The 8,851-nt window shown below is 42.8% G+C and overlaps 1 long non-coding RNA gene across 2 annotated transcripts; it reads left to right on the plus strand.

Annotated features, from left to right (window-relative positions):
- The first annotated feature begins 332 nt into the window (after positions 1-332).
- On the plus strand, positions 333-5,748 carry LOC115175906 (uncharacterized). Of its 2 annotated transcripts, XR_003872121.1 has the most exons (6): positions 333-704; positions 781-1,504; positions 2,182-2,505; positions 2,608-2,671; positions 2,820-3,244; positions 4,382-5,748. It is a non-coding gene; the product is annotated as an uncharacterized LOC115175906 (long non-coding RNA). The 2 variants fall into 2 exon arrangements; XR_003872120.1 differs by lacking the exon at positions 4,382-5,748 and having other exon boundaries at positions 2,820-3,790.
- Positions 5,749-8,851: the final 3,103 nt, after the last annotated feature.

Here is an 8,851-nt window from a genome sequence, read left to right on the forward strand (position 1 = left end):
AAACAATCAACAGAGATTACAGCTTTAAAGAACTGTTCTGTAGTAACTGCTGTTACGATGTCAAAAGCACTGACACTACTACTGTTACAATCAAAATAATTCTGGCATATAACCTCTCCTCACCCTTGTATTTTCCTACCTGGTGTTTAGGCCCATTTAGGGTGGTGAATGGAAGCAGCTCCTGCGCTCGGAGAGCAGAGGTGTTTTTCTATGGACACTGGAGGACTGTATTGGGGCTTGAAAGCAGCTAATATTGTGTGGAGAAAGATGGACTGTGGGAATGCTGTAGCTGCAACTTACAGACCTCAGTTTGGAGGGAAGTGGAGGATACCAACTGGCATGTATTGATTGCTAAGGTCAGGATTCTATTCTTGAGAAGTGTACATTAGTCTCACATGGAGATTGAGCATAAGCGTAATTATGCTAATGTCATCTGCTCAGGTAAGATTGATATGTGTTGTATTAAAGATTGTATCAAACAAAATTAGGATATTTTAGATTTTCATTTAATATTCAATATTCATATTTTGGGGGCTGAAAATACTAGTACCATCAACAAAACTGAATGTTCTACCGTCTCTTTTTGTTCAGATTTTGTCAAGTTTGTGGATGAAGCTGGTTTCTGCTCTGGAAGAGTGGAGCTGAAGTCCAATCAGTCCTGGACGTCAGCGTGTGAAGCTGACTTTGACTGGCAGGATGCAGAGGTAGTCTGTCGGGAGCTTGGCTGTGGCGCCTTGTTGAGAATATATAAATAAATAGTATGTACTCTTCTTTCTCCAGAGTCTGATGATGTGAGGCTGGTGGGAGGAGGCAGTCGCTGCGTTGGTAGAGTGGAGTGGTACCAACAGGGAAAGAGGAATATGTGGCCTGTAAAATATGGCTGGAAATTGAAGGATGTCGCTGATTTTTTTGTGTAGACAACTGGACTGTGGCTCCACTGTTTCAACATTACTTGAAAACGCACTGAAGGGTTTGAAGTGTACTGTAATGGACCTGTGTTATGGCTGGGCGCTGCTGGTGGAGAAGTCAGGTGCAGGAGAGCAGAGAGTTGTGAACAGGCACACACTTTATTTGTCAGGAGAAAATAACAGTAGGACGCAACTGCGTCAAAAACCTCCAACCAAAATAGGAAAAAGTGTAAATGCGCCAAAATAGACACAACTATATAAAGTTAACAAAGTAACAAACTTCGTGTAAAACAATAAACACGGAACAAACCAGCGTAACACAAAACAATCCAACACAAAGACATGATGGGGAACAGAGGAATAAATACATATGATGATTGGGGAATGAAAACCAGGTGCGCAGGGAACAAGATAAAACAAATGGATACATGAAAAATGGAGCCGCGATGGCTAGAAAGCCGGTGACGTCGACCGCCGAACGCCGCCCGAACAAGGAGAGGAGCCGCCGAAGTCCTGACAACCTGAGCTTGCGCTCAGGGACTGTGGAAGAGGCACAGGGCCAACTTTGGTGACTCCATTAAAGGTGATCTGCTCAGGTAACACTAGAGTTATAATATTCTGCTGATTTTTATACAACTTCCTTCACACATCTCACAGTTGAACTTTTATGGCTGCTTTGCTGCTAATAAAGATGAACTAATAATAATTCAACAGCAATGCAAAGTATCACACAATGCTTTTGTATTTTCATGTAATTTCAGTCGCTATAGGCCCATCACAGATGTTGCCCTGTAAGAGAGGCTGGCAAGCACTGTTACATGCTGATGTTATGGTCATATCTACAGTATATGATGAAATGAGTTAAAGTGGCGATCAGCAGTTGAAACAATAACAAAGCCACTCCCAGCCCTGTTTCTGTAAAAAAAGCTGAGGGATGGGAGTTGGAGAAATGTAACCACTTTCAAATTCATAGACAGAGCTATGGATGCGTGGACTGACCATCCATGATATCAAAATGTTAGTTTAACCATGTTTTGAGGCTATATAGTGTTTGTTTACATTTATCTTATTTACAAACACTGGAGTAAAACAAGCTTATATTTTGGATGCTGATGGGATACAAAAGTATAACTAAGCTCAGGAGGCATTTATAAGTTATACTCTTCAAGAATCAAAGGGTACATAGCATTAACTTATAAGTCAAAACATGGATGTAGCAACTGCTGATTGCCCCTTTAAAAGAGGTTTTTATTTTTGTGTTTTATTTTTATAGATCTCCCGCTTAAGCCTGATATCTCCATGACCATCTCAATGGGACCAGTCTCCAGAGGCCACCAAAGGACTCTAGAGGTGTTCAGGGGCCACAGCTTCACCATCACCTGCTCCACTCAGCCACAGCACCCGGGTGTCTCCTTCCTCCTCACGTACCCTGACTCCAAAACAACCCAGACCTAGCCAGCTGTCTATCACTCTGCTGCCTTCATCTTTCCCGCTGCAGATGGCTTCCACCAAGGGAACTACAGCTGTGTTCATGAGATGTATGTTTTTTCACATGACTTCTCTTCTGAGAGTGAGCTCCTCTCCCTCACTGTCACAGGTAACTGAAAACAAACCATACTTAGAACTTTGACATTAACACATTTTCCACAGACGAATCTGATGATTAACAATCCCCTAATGAAATGTGTTTCTGTTGCAGTCTCTCCTCTGACAGCTTTCTACTGTCGGTGAAAGCCAACTCCACCACCTATCTGTACATCAAGGTAAAGACATTAAAAAGTGACAAGTCAGGTGAACAAAATTTGTATTTTAGAAGGCAAGTCTTGGTTTAATCACTGAATGAATCAGTTGGATTGTATTGCACCTGTGAATTTTTTAATATTACTGACTCTTGGTGCTGTGTTTTCTTAGACCACCAAGAGGCCGAAGCGAGTGGAAGGGGTGAACTTGGAGATGGTTTCTCTGAAGTCTAGAGCTGTAGCCAGACGGGGAGAGGAGAGAGCAGCCCAGGGTACAGAAGTTGACTGAAAAGTCCAAGTGGGGTCCTTGGGATGTCCAACTCTGATGTTACCCCATTGAAATTGAAAGTTAAAATGTTTAAAATGTAGTTGAAATCTAAAACATTTAACGTTGTCAAGGGTTAAGGTTAGGGTTAAGGTTAGGGTTATGGTTATGGTAAGGTTTAGGGTATCGATGTCCCAAGGTTTCCGGATGGCACTAACTGAAGTTGACCGTAGAGACGTTGACCTTAGGTCAGTTTTTTGTTTTCCAGATATGATGGGACTGGTGTGGACTTGAGGGGACTTTAATCCCCATCCAATCTAATTAAATTAGTGGTAAGTTTCCATTGATGTTGCTATTGTTATGGCTACACTCCTATTGTTGTAGTTGTCATTGCTGCCAGACATAAGAGTTGGCCAGAGCACAGTTAGCATTAGCCTAGCTTAGCTGAGACATGATCATATGTCGGTGTAGGGCTAGGTTGCCCCAAGGTGCTGCTCTAATATCAACCACCAGCTGTCTCCACTGCTCCCCTCTAAGCCCCACTCGACTTGAGGGGTAACTTGTTCTTACCCTGGGTAACCAACTGAGCGCTCAAGATACAATACAAGATACAATACAATACCTAAATCCTAACCTTTGTCAGGTTATATCTGTGACAGTTTTTTTGGTTTTAAACTCAACTCTTGAGGTGGATAACAAAGACAGTTACTTAATATAAAGCGTTGAGTTTCCATTCATATATAGCTACTAATCACCTTGAGGAAAAAAAAACCGGGAAAAGTCACAACTAATTTGAACGTTTTTTATTTAAGTGAAAGACATGATATTACACGTGACATGATAGCTAATAAAGATGTACACATCATTTATTACAAGAATTGTTTGGAATCACTTCCCTGTGCTCACTCAAAACCTCCACTCCTTCAGTCTGGGTTAGACACACAGATGGCAGCCAATCTCTTCGGTAAATATCAGTAGCTTCATTGACTCCAGCTCAGAATAAAGAGAAAACCCTAACAAAACGAGTGGTAGAAACCCCATCAGAGGACACATTCTGCCCACAGAGTCCAATCATGGCTTCAGTGAGCTAAATAACCATGGTGATATTGTCTGAACAGCTGTTTGTGTGTGAAAGTGAGAGTGCATTGTGCATATATGTTCCTGTGACTTTTTGCTATTTTGCTATTATTAGCATCAAATTATGTTATTTGTGTGGGTCCGTACAAATAGTGTACATGTGGGTGGGTTGTGTGTGTGTGTTCAGCAGTGTGTGATCAGTGTGTGCACGGAGGTGTGTGCGAGGGAGCTGCGTGAAGGATTAGCCCCAGTGTGTGTCCACCAGTGATTAGCCTGGTCAGTGGGCCTGTTGTGCATTCACCCAGACCATTAGCATATTAATGCTGCCTCCCTCTTGATCTCTCTGTCTCTCTCTTTTCTCCACCCTCCCTCTTTCTCTTTCCTTTCTATAGCTATTTCCCGAGTCTCGCTCGAACTTCCTCCCTGGCAATTTTTTTCTCAACTTATTTGGTACTTCCCTTTCTCTCTGCGCTCAGTTTGGGCCCTTCGTACTTTACACATTTCTCTCTTCCTTGTTCTCTTGTCTTTCCCTCCAAAAATGTCCTATTGCCCTTTTCTCCTCCTTCTTTCTCTTCCGAAATCCCTCCTTCCCCGATAATCCCAGTATCTCGCCCCAAGCCCCGTCTCTCCCTACAATCTCCAAATCCTTTACAGCGCTTTACTTTCGCTCTCGTTTTCCCTATTATTCCGTAGCCTAACCCCTGAACTTTGCCAAACACAGGCAAATGCAAACACACACACCTCACTTCATTCATTCAATCTAATTTTCTCTCACTCTCTCCCCTTTCCTGCTAGAAGTGTGCATCTTGTGAGACCTTTTCTGAATAGCTTTGAAAGAAAAAGCAACCTAGAAAACAGGGACTGAAGTGCAAACCGGACACATTCAACAGTACTTAACATTATAAATGCTATTCATTTCTCCCTCTAATGACTTCAGCCTCCAAGTAGACTCAACCTCTTGTTCTGGCTCTTAACTGCCACCATGAGCCACGTTTAGAAGCTGGAGAATAGTAGAAGTAAAAATAATGTATAGGAAAAAGCCCAGTGTGCTAAAGGTGAGCATTTATACCCACACGTTTCCTTCTGTCCCTTCCATGTCTGCATTACTGGAGATTTCTGGAGGTCAGGGGCGTGATGTCCATCCACAACTCCTGGTTTCAGGGAGGCAGACACAAGAATTGCGTTTGGACAATCAGCTCCGGACCCCCTGGGTCAGCACATAGCAGGGATGGATGGGCAGACGTTTGGATAGACATATGGTACAGAGAAACGTATAGGGAAATGAAGGCCTCTGAAACCCTAACTCAACCACCCTTTCTGTGTGTTCATGACACAATGATGAACGCAGGGTCACTTTGCAGGGCAGCACCCCAAGGCAGCAGCAATGTGACCCATACAAAAGGGCTCCCCATGGTCACACGGATCAAAGAGACAAAAGCTCCCTATGATAACTTAGTGCAGCCGAGTGTTAACACATGAGCAGCCAAGGTAAGAGCTGGAAACAAAAGTGAGAAGTTGAAACAAAAGTAGCCCCCCAAACTGAATTGCTCTATGCAACATTTGTCTTTCAATATGAGCTGTGTCAAAACGAATAATATGGGCCGCTTTCGAAAGGCCTCAGCCAGTCATTGATGCTCCATGTGCTGCTCACAATTGAAGAGCAGCCCCGCACGCCCCACAAAGAGAAATAAAGTATTTCATATGCATATCTTAAAGTTAAAGTTAACAGTTGTTTGTTTGAGTAGATACTATTGAGTAGATACTATAAAAAGTCATATTTAAAAGTCTAATGAAGACTTGTTTTTCTTTTGAATTCAGAAAATGCCCTTTTTCTTAAATATTTGATTACAGAAAAAAAGTGGTTCATTTACAGTACTTAGTACATTTTTTCCCCACAGAGGATGTTTAGAAGGTTCAATAAAGTTTATTTCCCTTCCTGAATATCAGCCACGACTGGAAAATAAAAGCTAGTCACCCATTTTTACCCATTCATCTTGAGATGTTTCTTCAAAGTGGTAGTAATCTGTTAAGCAGCAGTGAAGTTGTTCCACTGTCCCGGCAAGGAATCCAACGAGAGTCCAACTGCTGCATCTGGTCTACGACATGGCTCCGTGCCTCAGATACGACCTCTAGCCCTGAACTCAACCTTAACTACTGCTCTTGTATCATAACAGGTCACTATAGACCACCTCAACCATGGTTGCATTCACATTGGCACAACAATTAAAGTGTACCGATGTATTCAAGCTATGTTGAGTACCTTAAAGACAAAAAAAAGCTACTAGACTTAGTTGAGGCCTAAAAAAACATTGACACGTTATAACAAATAAAAACCCTGCTGCTCAAAGGTGTCGAAATTCATCCTGAAATATTTTTTTATCTTCTTCCCTCAGATAGGTTCTTGTTTTAGCTGCGTTGCGTTCAATGTCTGACACACTTGTCCTACTTTAGCATCTTAACTCTTGCCTTCTCTGCTCCTGCATCCTTCTCTCTTGCGTTCTCCGACCCTTTCTGCCTGTTCTTCCTTCCGTCTTTCAATTTCCTTCACTCCCCCTCTCTCTCTCTCTTTTTTCTCTCTCTTTTTTCTCTCTCTCTCTCGCTCTCTCGCTCTCTGTCTCTCTCTCTCTCTTCATTTCATGCAGCACTGGGGTTACCTAAGAGACTGGGCCTCAATGAAGAAAATCTCCTTTGGTACAATGAACTGGGCGAGAGGCAGAGGGGGAGAAGGGGGTGGGGGGGGGGGGGGTGGAATGAGAGGGAATGATAGTGATGCAGATGCCGGACAGAGGGATACAAAATCCAAAATTGAATAAATGGTTGCGCTTGTGTGATTTCGCTTCAATGGTCCGTCTTTTGGGGTCGCCGTTGGCGCCTCTCGATCAGTCAGTCTGTTGGGCTGAGCTGAAAACGTCTCCCACTTTTGAATCTTATGCTGCATTTCCAACTAACCTCTCCCTGTATAGAAGTGCTAGAAAATTTTAAAAAAAAACATCCAACTGTTCTTATAAGACTAAGAGTTCATTTTGTTTTTAATAGTGTTTTGTTTTCATGTAGGCCTATACGGCTGCGTTCATACAGGCATCCCAAATCTGACCTTCTTGTCATTAATTGGTCTTTTGACCAATCAGATCAGCTCAAAAAAAGCTATTAGTAGAAAACAAATCTGAATTGGGCTGCCTGTGTAGATGCAGCCTATGAGATTTACCTTTTCAAACCTAATTGTACAGATTTGTAAAATATGATGCTTTTGGGAGTATTCGGCAGTTTCAATAGGAGCCATTTTGTGTGTTTGTTTGTTTACTCTGAGTGGGAGGTGAAACGGCATTGAGGATCAGACTGCTCTATTAAAGGACAAGTGTGTGTTTTGACAACACAACACCAACATGGTCACAGGCCCATTCAACACAATTAAACATCATCCCTGTTTTATTTGACACATTTGCCCCAGAATCAACTTAATTTGTCACGTCAAAAAATGTCATTAGTGATAAGTAATTTTCACAAAATGTTCTGCAAGCACCTTATTGGGTATGTTAATGATATTATTATTCTTTCCATTTGTTTTGGAGTAGCATACAAATTCCTATTACTCCAATCTGTCTCTTTACATCTCTCCTTAAAGCTACCCTTTGCAGAATGTGAGAAGAACAATAGGACTAATAAAAGTGGTTTAGCTAATAATTATGAAGTTAGTTGATGAAGTTAGTTACCACTCCCACTCCCACTCCCTACCATAAATACCAGCACTGTGAAATAGGATATTTGTGTATCTTGTTTGTGCCTTTTGCGGCTTACTGCATTGACAACATGCTCTTCTTATTTCTATGAACATTTTCTGTGCACATGTCAGGATAAATCTGAGATTGCCATGGTAATGACTTTATTAAATAGCATAACCAGAAGTACCGCAGCGGAATTAATCGAAGGATTGTGGGCGCAGAGTGCAGGGATGGAGGGAGTGTGTGGGGGGCTTTGGGGTGTGTGTGGGGTGGGGTACCCCTGGGCAGATTGTCCGCGGCTCGAATGAAGTTATTTCCAGGGCCCTGTCCATCTGTTACCGTGGCAGCAGTGACCGAGGCGTTGCCATGGCGCGGTCCACACAAAAGGGTGTGGCGTGGGAACGAGTCCAAGGGTCAGGAGTGAGGTTGTCCGGGTCAGAGGTCACAGCCAGCTGGACAGCACACAAGAGGAGGCGAGGGTGAGAAAAGAGGGAAGGAATGATTTTGCGCAGGAGCTGGCCAACTGGACACTGCTGGATGTTAACATTGAACTGAGCGGTGAGATAAAAGGTCAAGAGAAGGGGGGGGGGGGGGGGCGAGGAGGGTGAGGGTGCCCACTGTCCGGACTCTATAGGAGGCTCCCTGCATTAGGCCCAATATCCACTGGTGTCTAATCATGCATAGCATTTGACAGGCAATTGACTCTGGTCAATGTCCACGCAAATGTGGCTATTGAGAGCCGTGGAAGGCTGTGTGTGTGCCAACGCTTTGCCTAGATAAGTGAAATTCAGGGAAAACAATTGGGTATTTGCGAATATTTAATTCCGGTTGTTTTGAATAAAAAAATCCAACAGGAAAGAATGAGCCCAATGTATCACAATTGTTCAATGTAGCAAAAAGCTATTTCCAACCTAGAAGACAGGAACTGTAAGGAACTGGCTTGAACACCAAACCACCACGACTAGACAGCCTGCATCTCCCTTCCTCCACAGGCCTTTAGATTCCTTCATTTCATATCAACTGCTTTTAAATCTGCAGTTCCATTATCATGCCAATCTAAACTTTCAAATGTTCAAAATGTTACAGACCTCAAGTACCAAGTTTGAAACGTTAATTCAGTCAAAACGAACATGTTGAGAAACA

This window comes from Salmo trutta, chromosome 36 (assembly GCF_901001165.1).
Source record: "Salmo trutta chromosome 36, fSalTru1.1, whole genome shotgun sequence".
Lineage (NCBI taxonomy): Eukaryota > Metazoa > Chordata > Actinopteri > Salmoniformes > Salmonidae > Salmo > Salmo trutta.